Below are 13,306 nucleotides of genomic sequence, written 5' to 3'. Positions count from 1 at the left end.
GGTCGGCTAGTGCATTACGAACGGGGGATTCCCCGATCGAGCAAGGAATTGTGAAGCTTCCAGGATCAATCTTCTTTTGTGGGAGTTTGTTGAGTACGAGGGCGAACATTCTTCGCCTAAGTTAACTAATTGCAATGATTCAATTTTCTTTTTATGAGTGAGGAAGTCCCTCATGAATTTTGAGTATTTAGGCATTTGAGTTAGGACTTCGATAAAAGGAATATTAACATGCAATTGTTTTAGTAGATTTTCGAATTTTGCGAATTGCTCATTGGTCTTTTGACGAATTAACCTACCGGGGTATGGAACCGGAGGAGCCTTGGTAGGCTCTTGAATTAGAGGAGAAGCCTTTTCTTGTTGGGGCGGTGTTGTGCTTCCCTCAGTTGGCGGTGGTGGAGCTTCTTCGGAACCCACGGTACGGTTTCTTAATGTTATGAGATGGACTTGTGCTTTTGGGTTTGTTTCGGTATTACTTGGTAACGCGCCTTGTGGTCTCTCGGAGAAATTTTGAGCTAATTGATTTATTTGTTTTTCAATGTTTTGTATACTAGCTTGTTGATTTCTAAAATTTGATTCCAATTGTTGAAATCGATCCGATTTTTTCTTTTCAGTGTCGGAGATGAGGCGAGATACAGTATCTTCAAGCCTTTCTCGTCCACCTTGTTGTTGAGAGAAATTTTGTGACTCATTTCTTGGTTGTTGAAAGTTTGTTCGTTGGTTTAGGTTTTGTTGGTTGCTACTATTGCCGGGTTCTCTCCAACCAAGGTTAGGGTGGTTACGCCATCCTTGGTTGTAGGTACCCGTTGGAGGACCCGACGGCCTAGGTCTATTATCAATGTAGTTTACCGACTCTAGTTGATCATTTGTTTCTTTCATACAACTCTAATTTTCATGTGGCCCACCACACCCTTCACAAGCCATAACCGAGACCGTCTTTGTCATTTCTAACTTTTTGATTTTTGAAGAGAGGGCCTCGATTTGGGCTTGTAAAGAAGTGCTTTCATCAACCTTATGGGCGCCCGGGGCAATAGATTTATTGCCTCGGGGAGTGTGCCACTGAAAATTGGTTTGAGCAATTTCCTCAATTTGATTGTATATTTCATGTGGGCGGCGATTACCCAAAAGTCCCCCGGAGCTAGAGTCAAGTTTTTGTCTTGTGTGTGGCAACAACCCATTGTAGAAAGTGGATACTTGTTGCCATACCGCAAGACCATGATGAGGATACTTTTGCAATAACTCCTTGAACCTTTCCCAAGTTTCATATAAGGATTCCCCGTCCTCTTGTGAATAAGTATTAATTTCAATCATTAATTTAGTCGTTTTAGCGGGAGGGAAATACTTATATAGAAACTTTTGGGCTAGTTCAACCCAGGTGTTTACCGAACCAACTGGGAGGGCGTTGAGCCAAGCTTTTGCTCAGTCTTTTAGTGAAAATGGAAACATTCGAAGGCGGATGGCGTCATTTGATGCTCCATTGATCCGAAAGGTATCACATATTTCTAAGAAATTAGTAATATGTAGATGGGGATCCTCGTCCGCAAGCCCATGGAAGGTTGCGGAGTTTTGAAGCATTTGTATCAAATGTGGCCGAAGTTCGAAGTTGTTAGCTTCAACATTCGGTGCATTGATAGCGGCGCCGAGATTACCCATGGTGGTTCGTAGGTAATCCATGAGGGTACGTTGGTCCGCCATTGGAAGTGGGTCCCCCGAAACCTTCTCTTGGTTTTTAGCTTTAAGTCTTTTTCTGAGAAAGCGTTCGGGTTCTTCTAGAGGTTCTTTTAAGTCTCTACTAGAACTGGAGCTCATACACTACGTAGAAAGTTCAGATGTGTTGTCTGGTTCCAAGTGCTGCAATAAAAACAGAAAAGAATGTTGGTCAGGAAGTTCACCACGGCCCCGTGCTCAGTGAACACGGCCCGTGGTCGGAGATACAGCGATTGTTTTCCGGATCCCTGTTACTGGAAAGTTGGACACGGCCCCGTGTTGCACCAACACGGTCCCGTGCTCAGCTCTCTGTAACTCGGAAAATAAAAACTGCCAGTGACACTACTAGGCACGGCCCGTGTCCGACCAGGCACGGCCCGTGCTAAGCTCTGCAGAAACTGAAAAATTAAGGAAATCCTAAAAAATAAAAATAAAATAGAAAAAAATGATTAGGCCGCTGATTCCTAACTTTCTTAAAATGCTTGTGTACCAGGCAATGGCGCCAAAAACTTGATGCGTGTCAGTGTGTATATGTTTTAGGTATATATTTTAAGCCCTTTTTACACTTTTTAGCCAAGTTTTAAATTTATAAACCCGATATTCACAAACACTAAACACACATATGGGCAAGTGCACCCATCGTGGACGTAGTATAGTGTTGGTAAGATACCGAGGTCGTCCAAGGACACAAGAGCTTTTAGTACCGGTTTATCCTCAACGTCTAATCAAATCAAATTGTTAGAAAAAGATTTTTAAACTAGAAAAATAAAACTAACTAAAATGCTAAAAAGAAAATAAAAATAAAAACAGATAGACTAGATGAATCACTTGGATCTGACTCGTGTATAGTGTAACCTTTGATTATTTTTGCACTTTTGCACATGTATAAGAGATTATCTTAGTTATTGTAGTAGGCCTCTCTTTTGAAGGTGACGTTACCCTCAACCCAGTAGTTTGAGTCAGCAAGGATATAATCCTAAAGGGTCGGATTATTGAAAGATAATTAATTAAGTTATTAATGCATAATGTGGTAGGCCCCTCTTTTGAAGGTAACGTTACCCTCGGCTAAGTAGTCTGAGTCAGCAGGGATACAGTCCTAAGTAGGCGGGTTAAAGTTTTAATAGTAGTTTAACTTATGAGGGGATCAAAGAGTTTGGACCCCCGCCATCCAATACCGTTGGGTATTGAAGGAGGTCCTACTAAATTTGACCCAGGTCCTTTGCAGGATCTATACACTGAACAATGGCAAGACTCTTACCAAACCGTTCCCTTAACCCCCGACCAGGTAGCCAACATACCTCCGTATAGACCGTGGAGATATGAATGGTGAAAATCTTTTATTTTATATAGACAGTAAAATAATGCCAAGACACCACGGACAAACGATAAGGAAGAATCACCTTCAACATAAGAAACTAGTAATTAAAGTCATTAATACAAAACCAATTAAAAAGTGCAAAAGATTAAAAATAAAAAGTATTACACTAAACACTTGTCTTCACCAAGTGATGTAAGAGACTTAGGCAAACATTACGTTTGATTGTCAAGAACTCATACGATCAATCTTGGATCCCGAGACGACTCACACACTCTATGATGGACAATGGATGATGGTGGTGGATGATGGTGTTGTGATGGTGGTGGGTGGTGGGTGAAGTGTGAGAGAGGTGGTGTGCCAAGGGATGAGTTGCAAGAGCTCCAAGCACTCCTATTTATAGGCTGAACAGAAGCTTGGGCACGGCCCTGTGTCCATCCGACTCTCTCTCTTCATTAATTGCAATTCGCAATTTCATTAAATGCGTCTGCAACAGTTGACCACGCCCACGTGTCCGCTGAGCATGGCGCCATGGTGGGCAATAGAAGCTTCCACCACTTTGTCTTTTCTGCTGACACTTGGGCACGCCCCCGTGCTCACTGAACACGGGGCGTGTTCAGTCTTCTGTCTTCTTGTTTTGCTTTGGGAAGATGCTGTCGGGAGGTCTGGCATGCCACGTTTGTTCCTTTTCTTGTATTTATGTTAGATTTAGCTGTCTTTTTGCTTCTTTTGTTCATTCGAGCTCATTTAATCCTGAAAATACAAAAGGGAGACAAAAGCACACTTTTTCCAACATTAGTACTAAAAAAGTGTTAGTTTTATGCCACAATTGATGTAATTTATATGTTGCATTTTGTGCACACCACCCTCTAGGGTTTGAATAGTACGTTCTATCTGTCCATCCATTTGGGGATGAAAAGCCGTACTAAGATTCAAGTGAGAACCCATAGCGGATTGAAAAGTTTGCCACAGATGTGAAGTGAAGCGACCATCGCGGTCAAAGATGATGTCAATGGGTATACCATGACGACATATGATTTCATCAGTGTAAACTCGAGCAAGTTTCTCCACTTTGTAGTCTTCACGAATAGGAAGAAAGTGGGCTAATTAGGTCAAACGGTCAACGATTACCCATATACTATCGTGACCAAAAGGTGTACGAGGAAGTTTGGTTATGAATTCCATAGCAATGCTATCCCATTTCCAAACGGGGGTTTCGGGTTGCTTGAGAAGGCCTGAAGGACGCTGATGCTCAGCTTTGACCTTTGAGAAAGTGAGACATTTCGAGACGTAAGCGGCGATGTCCCTTTTCATGTCAGGCCACCAATAGGACGTACGCAAGTCATGGTACATCTTATCAGCACCGGGATGAATAGAGTATCGGGATTTGTGAGCCTCATTCATGATGAGCTCACGAATATTGTCGCGATCTGGCACCCAGATGCGATCGAGATAGTATTGAAGTCCATCAGACTTCGTCACAAGTTGGTCTATAGAAGCGCCTCGTATTTCAACGATTAGACTACCTTCGTTAGCTGACGAGTATTGAGCTTCACAAATACAAGCATGAAGATCACTAGTGATCTGGAAACAGCGGATGCTACTAACATGAGTCTTATGACTAAGAGCATCGGCCACTACATTCGCCTTGCCAGGATGGTAGCAAATCTCGCAGTCGTAGTCGTTAAGCAACTCCACCCATTGTCGCTGGCGCATGTTTAGTTCCTTTTGGTTAAAGATGTGCTGTAGGCTCTTATGGTTAGTGAAAATCACACACTTAGTACCATATAGGTAGTGTCGCCAAATCTTTAACGCAAAAACAACTACGCCCAGCTCGAGATCGTGGGTAGTATAGTTCTTCTCATGAACTTTGAGTTGTCGGGAGGCATAAGCGATGACTTTGTCTCGTTGCATGAGGACACAACCAAGACCACGGTTCGAGGCATCACAATATACCCCGAAATCATCATTCCCATCAGGGAGAGCAAATATAGGAGCATTACAAAGCAAATTCTTGAGGGTTTGAAAAGATTCATCTTGCTTAGGACCCTAAGCCAAAGGTTTCTCTTTCTAAGTTAACGAAGTGAGAGGTACAACGATCTTTGAAAAGTTCGAGATGAATCAACGGTAATAATCCGCCAATCCTTAGAAGGAACGAATCTTAGATGCAGATTTAGGCGTGATCCAATTCTTCAATGCTTCGATTTTGGAAGGGTCAACATGGATTCCTTGCTTGCTAACAATGTGTCCGAGAAATTGTACTTCTTTAATCCAGAATTCGCACTTAGAAAACTTTGCGTATAAGCGTTCACCACGTAATAGTTCTAACTTGAGGCGTAAATGTCTTTCATGATCAGCTTGGTTTTTTGAATAAATGAGAATATCATCATTAAAAACAATTACGAAACAATCCAAGTAAGGTTTACAATCACGATTCATAGGGTCCATGAACACAGCGGGTGCGTTGGTCAAACCAAAAGGCATAACCACGAACTTGTAGTGTCCATAACGGGTGCGAAATGCGGTTTTGGGGATGTCTTCTTCGAGAACACGGAGTTGATGATAAACAGATCGAAGGTCGATTTTAGAGAAGCAACTTGCGCCTTGTAGTTGGTCAAAGAGATCATCTATTCGAGGAAGGGGATATCGATTCTTGACGGTGAGTTTGTTAAGTTCACGGTAGTCGATGCACATGCGAAACGAACCATCTTACTTTTTGACGAATAGTACAGGAGCACCCCATGTAGGATCGTGTGATTGACCCGAATGAGTCGTTCAGAGGATTTTTACTTTGTTTCAGAGGCGGAAACTAAAAAACAAAGGTAGACACAGCTTGATTTTTTTACTCTTTCTGATTGATTTAAGAGCTAATACAACCACAGGATAAACCGGCAGCACTTCGGTATCCAAAGTCACAAAAGTTACAACTGATTTCGCTCCACACCTATATATACTAAACAGATTCCGCTTGAAACACATACATCTCAGTTCAAGCGGAATAAGTAAGTTGGTGATTCCGCTTGAAAGTGACCAAGGTCATTTCAAGTGGAATTAGCTCCCTCAAGCGAAAACACATCAAATACGTATAAAACTTGATATTTTCTCGATCTACGTGCCCTGATCTATACAATCTAATGTAAGACTCGATACAAGACGAAGTCGACAGATGCATGCACTAACACCCCAGGATGAGGTACTTAGACGTATAAAACCCTTGTCGAGGAGTTCTTGCAGTTGACAAGATAACTCTTGCATCTCAGAGGGTGCAAGTCGGTAGGGAGCCTTGGCAACAGGAACTGAACCAGGTATGAGATCGATACGAAAATCAACAGATCGAGGTGGAGGAAGACCAGGAAGATCTTCAGGAAAGATATCAGGGAAATCACACACTACTGGAACATCACTTACGCTCTTTCCCTTGCCCTTTTATTCCACTACGTGAGCTAAAAAGGCAAAGTACTGTTTACGTTAGCATTTATTCGCTTGAGTGCATGACATCAATTTCAGTCCTCTAGAAGGTCGGTCTCCATAGACGTGTAAAGTATCACCAGACGGGAGAGGTAAACGAACGTACTTCTCGTGACAAGCGATTTCAGCATGGTTCTTTCGTAACAATCCATGCCTACTATGATATCGAAGCTACCCAGTTGCATGGGTATGAGGTCGATAGTGAAAACATGATCGTTAAGAGTAAGGAGACAATCACGAAGAATAGAGTCGACTAAAATAGACTTACCATCGGCAATCTAGATTGAGAACGACTTAGGTAGTGTAGAGCGTGCATAGTTTAACAAAGATTCAAATTCAATGGACAAAAAGCTTTTGTCCACACCAGTATCAAATAGTATCGAAGCATAGAGGTTATTCACGAGAAACGTACCATTAACGACGTCGTTTTCATTCTGAGCTTGCTTGGAGTTGATGTTGAACATGAGTCCTCATGGGGCTTGCTGTTGCGGCTACTCTTGGTTCAACTGGGGGCATTGAAGATGGAGATGAATGGTATCACCACACTTGTAGCAGGCTCGTGCGTTGTTTGCTGGTTTAGGGTTCTGGGGAGCTTGCTGAACTTGCTTGGTCTGATGGCAGTAAGGAGTTGTGTGACCATAATGGTTGCATGAAGTACAATGACGACAAGCAGAGTTAGCATGGTGATGGTAGTGACCAGTATCGCACTTGGGATGAACCCCAGTGTATGGATTCTTTGTGTTTTTAGGAGAAGCAGGGTTTGGATTCGCAGCAGGTACAATCGCATTGCAGCCAGAGTTTTGAGACTTTCGTTTCTTATTCTTGCCACCACTAGATTGCTGGCTGATCTGGTTAGCTGGTTTCGAGGGGCAGGTGTGCCAAACTGTTTATCACGAACACGATTGTTGTTCAGGCTCGCTGCCAGTCAGTAAACTTCTACGATGGAGTTTAACTGTGCTGCTTCAATGGCATCACACATGGCAGAGTGTAACCCATGGATGTACTTCATGATCATGCGTTTGGGAGTAGACACCAAGTGAGGCACCATTATGCTGAGTTGCTTGAAACGGGTAGTATAGGCCAGATTGTCATCACAAACTTGTTTCAAATGCCAGAATTCTTCCTCAAGCTTTTGCTGCTCGTGCAGAGGGCAGAATTCGAGCATCATCAGTTGTCTAACCTCGACCCATGGTAAGGCATAGGCTTCATCATTGGAGCGAATGTTTCTCTCATTAGTCCACCATTCCAAAGCTCTGCCTTGGAAAACACCAGTAGCACTCCTAGTTTTGAGATGTTCAAGGCACTCGTTGTTGATGAAAGTAACTTCAATACTGTCGAACCACTCCAACATCGCAGTCACCCCATCGCTGCCCGTGAAAGGCTTAGGGTTGCAGGAGACAAAGTGTTTATAGTTGAAGCTCACAAGCTTTGGTTGGAACGCTTTCGATTCAACAGAGGAGGGAGGAGTGTTTGATCCCTGAATTTCAGTGACAATCTTGGGAACAATACGCGTGATCTGATCGGCCATGAAGGACATTATTTTCTTCTGAGAATTAGCCTTAGACCTCTTGTGAGGGTTGGAAAGTCGGCTCAATGACATCTAAAGATTCAGAACAAGGATTGGATGAGACTCGATCATAATTTTTTTGTCAAATTGATTTGAACAACATAGTACATCACGTAGCACATAAATGTTTCAAATAGTATCACATCGTACATGTGTTTCACATAGCATAACAAGTTTCACAATGTGTCACATAGATTAACGAAAGCATCATAAATCATAAATTTAATTTGTTTACGAGCGTTTGTTATTGTTTTAGATTGCGGAGAAACGTGCGAATTGTGTAACGATTTTGAAACAAGCGAAATAAGTATAAAACCACATAATAACCGAGGTAATATAAAAGAGAGGCTCATAAAACATAGGATTGTTTCGGGTAGAGAAACGTCGACTATTCCAAAGTAAATCGAAGTCCTTTTTCGAATTAAGGAAACGTGTTTTGGCCTAATAGACAAATATTCTCATTGATAATCGACTAACGATATTTGTCCTTCCAGTTACTGTACGTCCTTAATAGATTGGGAAGATTCGAGACTTTGGCGAGATTGAAAATCAAAGAGTGGGACTAGTTATCAAGATCCGAGTTTCACCTCTAACTTGGTAACATCGTTCCCTAGTATGGTTGGTACTTATCAATAAGATAAGACCGACTAGAATATGAGATGTAAATTTCCTTCAAGGTTTGGATATCACTCCTAACTTGAGGGTAAATTTCGTGCAAAATACAAAGTATAGCGGAGTGAAAGTCATCACCAAAGGCGGGAATTACCCCTATTTTAATGAGTCGTTTCGATTGCGTTACAAGAGTGTCTTCAAAGCATCCAAGTGTGTATTGTGTTAGCCTTAGGAAAGGCATGTATATTGAGAGACCAAGGAGAATAGATAGAAGCAATTAAGGGAGAATGCAAGTAGTTTTAAAAAGCACATAGTGAGAATGTTCCTAAACTATAAAATAGGTAAAAGCATTCCTACTTTTCCTAATTCCCTATAGTTACGGCTTTGATACCGATCTGTCACACCCCAACCGATGGCGGAAACATCGGGGCGGGGCGGGACGAACAAATCGCTCAAAGCATTATAACACTAGTTTGTGGCAATATAGTTTAAGTCAAATTTCATAAGAGGTACTAAAAGGTCATACACCGATCAACCAAAACAAAACTATATCAAAATTGTTCAAACATTGTTTATTTTCTACGATGAGTTTCTAAGTTCATCCTAGCTTGATTTCCTTGTTCACCTTGACTATCAACCTGCAACATGTATTAAAATAAAATCAACAAAAATGTTAGCGAGTATACAAGTTTAATACATAGCATAAATAGTTTAAAGTTTAACTGCTCGTATCCACATGAAAACATACTACAAGTTTCTAACATGCTAGGCTAAGTAATCAATATGTTAACCCAAGTCTCCAACGCTAAGTGCCTTTCCTACATCGTCACAATGAAGAGGAGGTAAAAGTATCAAACTTAACAATACTCCAAGTCTCAAGGGCGGTGCGTTACTCCTATAGCGCTATAATTGTCAAGGTAGGCTGAACATAAGATTCAACGTTCACCTAGCATATAAGACTCACAAGTATAACAAGTATCATGTTTTCATGTTTAAAGGTGGACAGAGTGTCACACCCCGGCCGCGTTAAAACAACAAAACCGCAGCGTAAACGTCAGGGAGTGAGGCGACAGAATTATTGTTTCAACAACCATGGTAATTAAAGTTATGTATTATTAAGATTAAAGTTTACGTTGTCTTTGAGTTTAAACTAAAACAACATAATAACTACCTGTTAAGTCACTAAGGCCCGAGTCCGCCTAAGGGAAGCATAATCAACATCATGCATTAGCACCTGAAAACACATGTAAAAATAGGTACGCCAGCATAAAAATGCCTGTGAGATACATAGGTTTTGTTTATGCAGGATTCATGACTCGTGGTTTTAAAAAGTGTTTAACAAAATGTAGTCATGAACCTTGTAAAATGTTTTCCTTTATGAAATCATATGAAAATCGATACGAAAATCAAATGATGATGAAAGGACAACGCATGGTTAGATGAATAACCAACTAAAAGTGAATTTGTATAAAAATGTGTACTTTGTAAAACAATGCAATGTTCTTGTAAAAATGTTTCATGTCCTTGTCAAGTGGTTTAGATAACGCAACAATGCATAATACAATAAAAGCACTTATATATAGGAAGTACCATCGGCGTATCCATCATGCTTTTATCATATAACACATAGCCCCGTTACATAAATCACTTATCAATAACCAACCAAAATGTCGTGTTCAATGTCAATATGTTCATGTGAAAACCATGTTAAATGTCATGTGTAACATGTATCATGTATAACCAATGAAATGCATAGCAAGTAGAAAATCATCTACTTAAACTATGTGATGATGCCAATGTGAAACAAATATCATGTGTGATGAATAACAAGTAATTACTCAACCATAGGGAAAATGTACAAAACAATGTTTTTGAATAAACCTAAGTTTAAATCAAATGTTATGTTTTGCAGAAAAACAATGCTTTATGATTATAAACATTTATGCAGTAATGTTAATCGCATACATTCAAGCCTTGCGACTGTGGCGATAAACCTTGAAACAAATTAAAGGTTTATCTAAGTTATGTAGTCGGATTCTGTCATTCCCAACTTCCAAACAAACCTAGGAAGTCGGAAACGGGAGTTGTCAATTCCTATGGTACCATTACATACTACCGAGCGGCGTGATCAATGTTAATGAATGTATTATTGTCCCGATTAAACACACCAAATGTCATAACCAATGTAAGCATGCTATGAAAACCATGTACTAGGAATGCTAAGTAAACATGCCTAGTAGAAATGTTCATGTAAAACAATGTGCTAGCATGCTCAGTAAACATACATAGCAGAAATGTTATGTAAAACAATGTGCACATATGCTAAGTAAACATATGCAGCAAATGTGTAATAAATCAATGTGCTAGCATGCTTAACATACATAGCAAAACATAATTGAAATCATGTACTAGATATATACTAGATGAAACTAGCATGTTTATGTCATAAAAGCATGAAATGCACGAAAGTAACACGTATGTACATGTGTATCACCCCAAAGTATTTGAAAACGGTAAAAGAGGGGGACTATATACTCACTTGGGATTGCTAATTAGTCTTGAGAATAAGACCAATTAAAGCTCCAAGTATCACGAAATCAACCGGCACCTAGTATAGGTAACTATGTTAATAAACGGATACTAGATCGGGAGATAGGATAGAATGAGGTTCTATAAATCAAATGAGTATTGGAACTCATATGGTATGATTTAATAGGCCCTACATTCTGATTGGAAAGTCTACCTAAGTGCTTTTGACCCGTTTCGACACATTACGATAACATAAGCTACTAGAATGCGTCGTTAGCGTAAAACTATGATCAGATGGTTAACTATGTGCTATGCCAAGTCTTACATGCCCAATTATCCCTAAACATGTTACTAAATTAGATTATATGTCAAAATATGTTCACATAGGCAAAATACGGATTTATGCTTCAAAATGGCATTTTGGTCATTTCCTATGGGCATACAAGCTAACTAGCAAATGACTAAACAATCCTATGTGATCATAAGGTATAACCTCAGTGGTTATTCCCTATGCAACTATGATCACTAACTAAGTTTGGTCGGATCCTAAAGATCGACCAAACGGGTCGGGTTCGAAAGTCTAAGCGGTTGTCTAGACCGATTAACTTTTTTTTTTGGGTAAAGGGTTACCCCGGTGATTCTATTAAAATGCAACCGCAATAAAGTACAAGTAGTGAGGATGTGTTCCACACTAGTTCATATACAGGACATGCCCCGTATATGTAAAACAAAACAAAACCAAAGACCTATAAAACCCCAAAGACCTAGTCTACTATACATCATGACTCGACATCTAGTAGACAAACAATGCAAAACACAAACACATAATGTCAACCACCATCATCAAAAATAAAGTGGCCACAAAACCGCAGCCCCTTCAGACGAAAAGCAGACAGTCTATCCATTCGAGAACTTGGAAGAAGAGGTGCTCGCCCCTGCTTTTGAAGAAAAAGGATGAGTACCCGATGTCATAAATGCACTAGTTTCGTTGTAGACTTCTTCGACCTCCTCCTCATCCGATTCCTGCTCGTCCCTCGAAGGTTTCTTCTCAACCCGGCCCACTGTGGTACCCCTCTGATTACCAGCCACTCGACTCCCCATGTTACCATTACCATCGTCATCTCTAAGACTATCAAAGGGGTTCGACGTTGAAACCTGATTCGAATTTTTCACAGCCGCATTCGGTTTAGGTTTGACCACCGGACGATAGACTACCTTAGGTTTTTGATTTTTTTATGTGAAGCCCTTGAGTAGTAGCTTTCTTCTTTTTAGCACCCACAACCTGAAAATCATCACCTTTTTTCCCATAATCCCCAATTGGAACAACCTGAGGGTTCTTTGGGCACGAACTATCATCATGACCAAAAACGCAGCAACCCAAACACCTTAAAGGCTCCCAATCATATTCAATTTTGACTTCCACCTTAGAATAACCATTACCATCTAAAGATGGAATGGCAACAGTGACACTTCTTTTTAATTCAGCCCCCGCCTGCACTTCAATAAGAGCTCTAGCGTAACTACTTCTTCCCCACGAATCAGCACACATCGTAGCAGTATACGTGTCCAACAACTTAGGCACCCCTATCTTTGATGCAATCAAACTAAGACCATCCTCAGTATAAGCTGTAAGCGGCACATCGTGCATCTTTACCCACACCGGAATAGCTTTAAGATCCTCTTTTTCCAGTTTGATAGAGGCCGACCACATCTTCAAGATAATCGGAACATTTCGTATCATCCATGGCCCATCCTCTAACATTTTATCCATCCCTTCCTTAGTTTTAAACTTAAAGAAGAAGAAGCCATTTGCATTCATCATCAATCTATCCAGACCGTACTTAACCCAATTGTTCTTAGCAAAGTAATCCACCACCGGAAACGCTAACCGTTTACCCAAGAAATACCCATAGAGAGTGTTTGCATACCTGTCCGTGACTTGCTTAACCGAAGCCAACGGAATAACAACATCAGCTCCATCAACAACCTCAGAAGACTCCATCTCCCTAAAATTAACCGGCACCTTCTCCTTCAAGTTCTTAACTGCATTTGCAAAAGATACCGGTTCCGTTGTCACTGAAGGTTGCAAATTCCCCTGACCTGCCAAAGCA

General features: G+C 40.7%; 1 non-coding gene across 1 annotated transcript; it reads left to right on the top strand.

Moving 5' to 3' along the window:
* The first annotated feature begins 1,207 nt into the window (after nucleotides 1-1,207).
* On the top strand, nucleotides 1,208-1,314 carry LOC118489654. Its single transcript, XR_004887671.1, has one exon. It is a non-coding gene; the product is annotated as a small nucleolar RNA R71 (small nucleolar RNA).
* Nucleotides 1,315-13,306: the final 11,992 nt, after the last annotated feature.

Source organism: Helianthus annuus, chromosome 17, assembly GCF_002127325.2.
Source record: "Helianthus annuus cultivar XRQ/B chromosome 17, HanXRQr2.0-SUNRISE, whole genome shotgun sequence".
Taxonomy (NCBI): Eukaryota; Viridiplantae; Streptophyta; class Magnoliopsida; order Asterales; family Asteraceae; genus Helianthus; species Helianthus annuus.
Note: the sequence above shows the minus strand (reverse complement) of the source record. Positions and strands in the feature narration are given on the sequence as shown.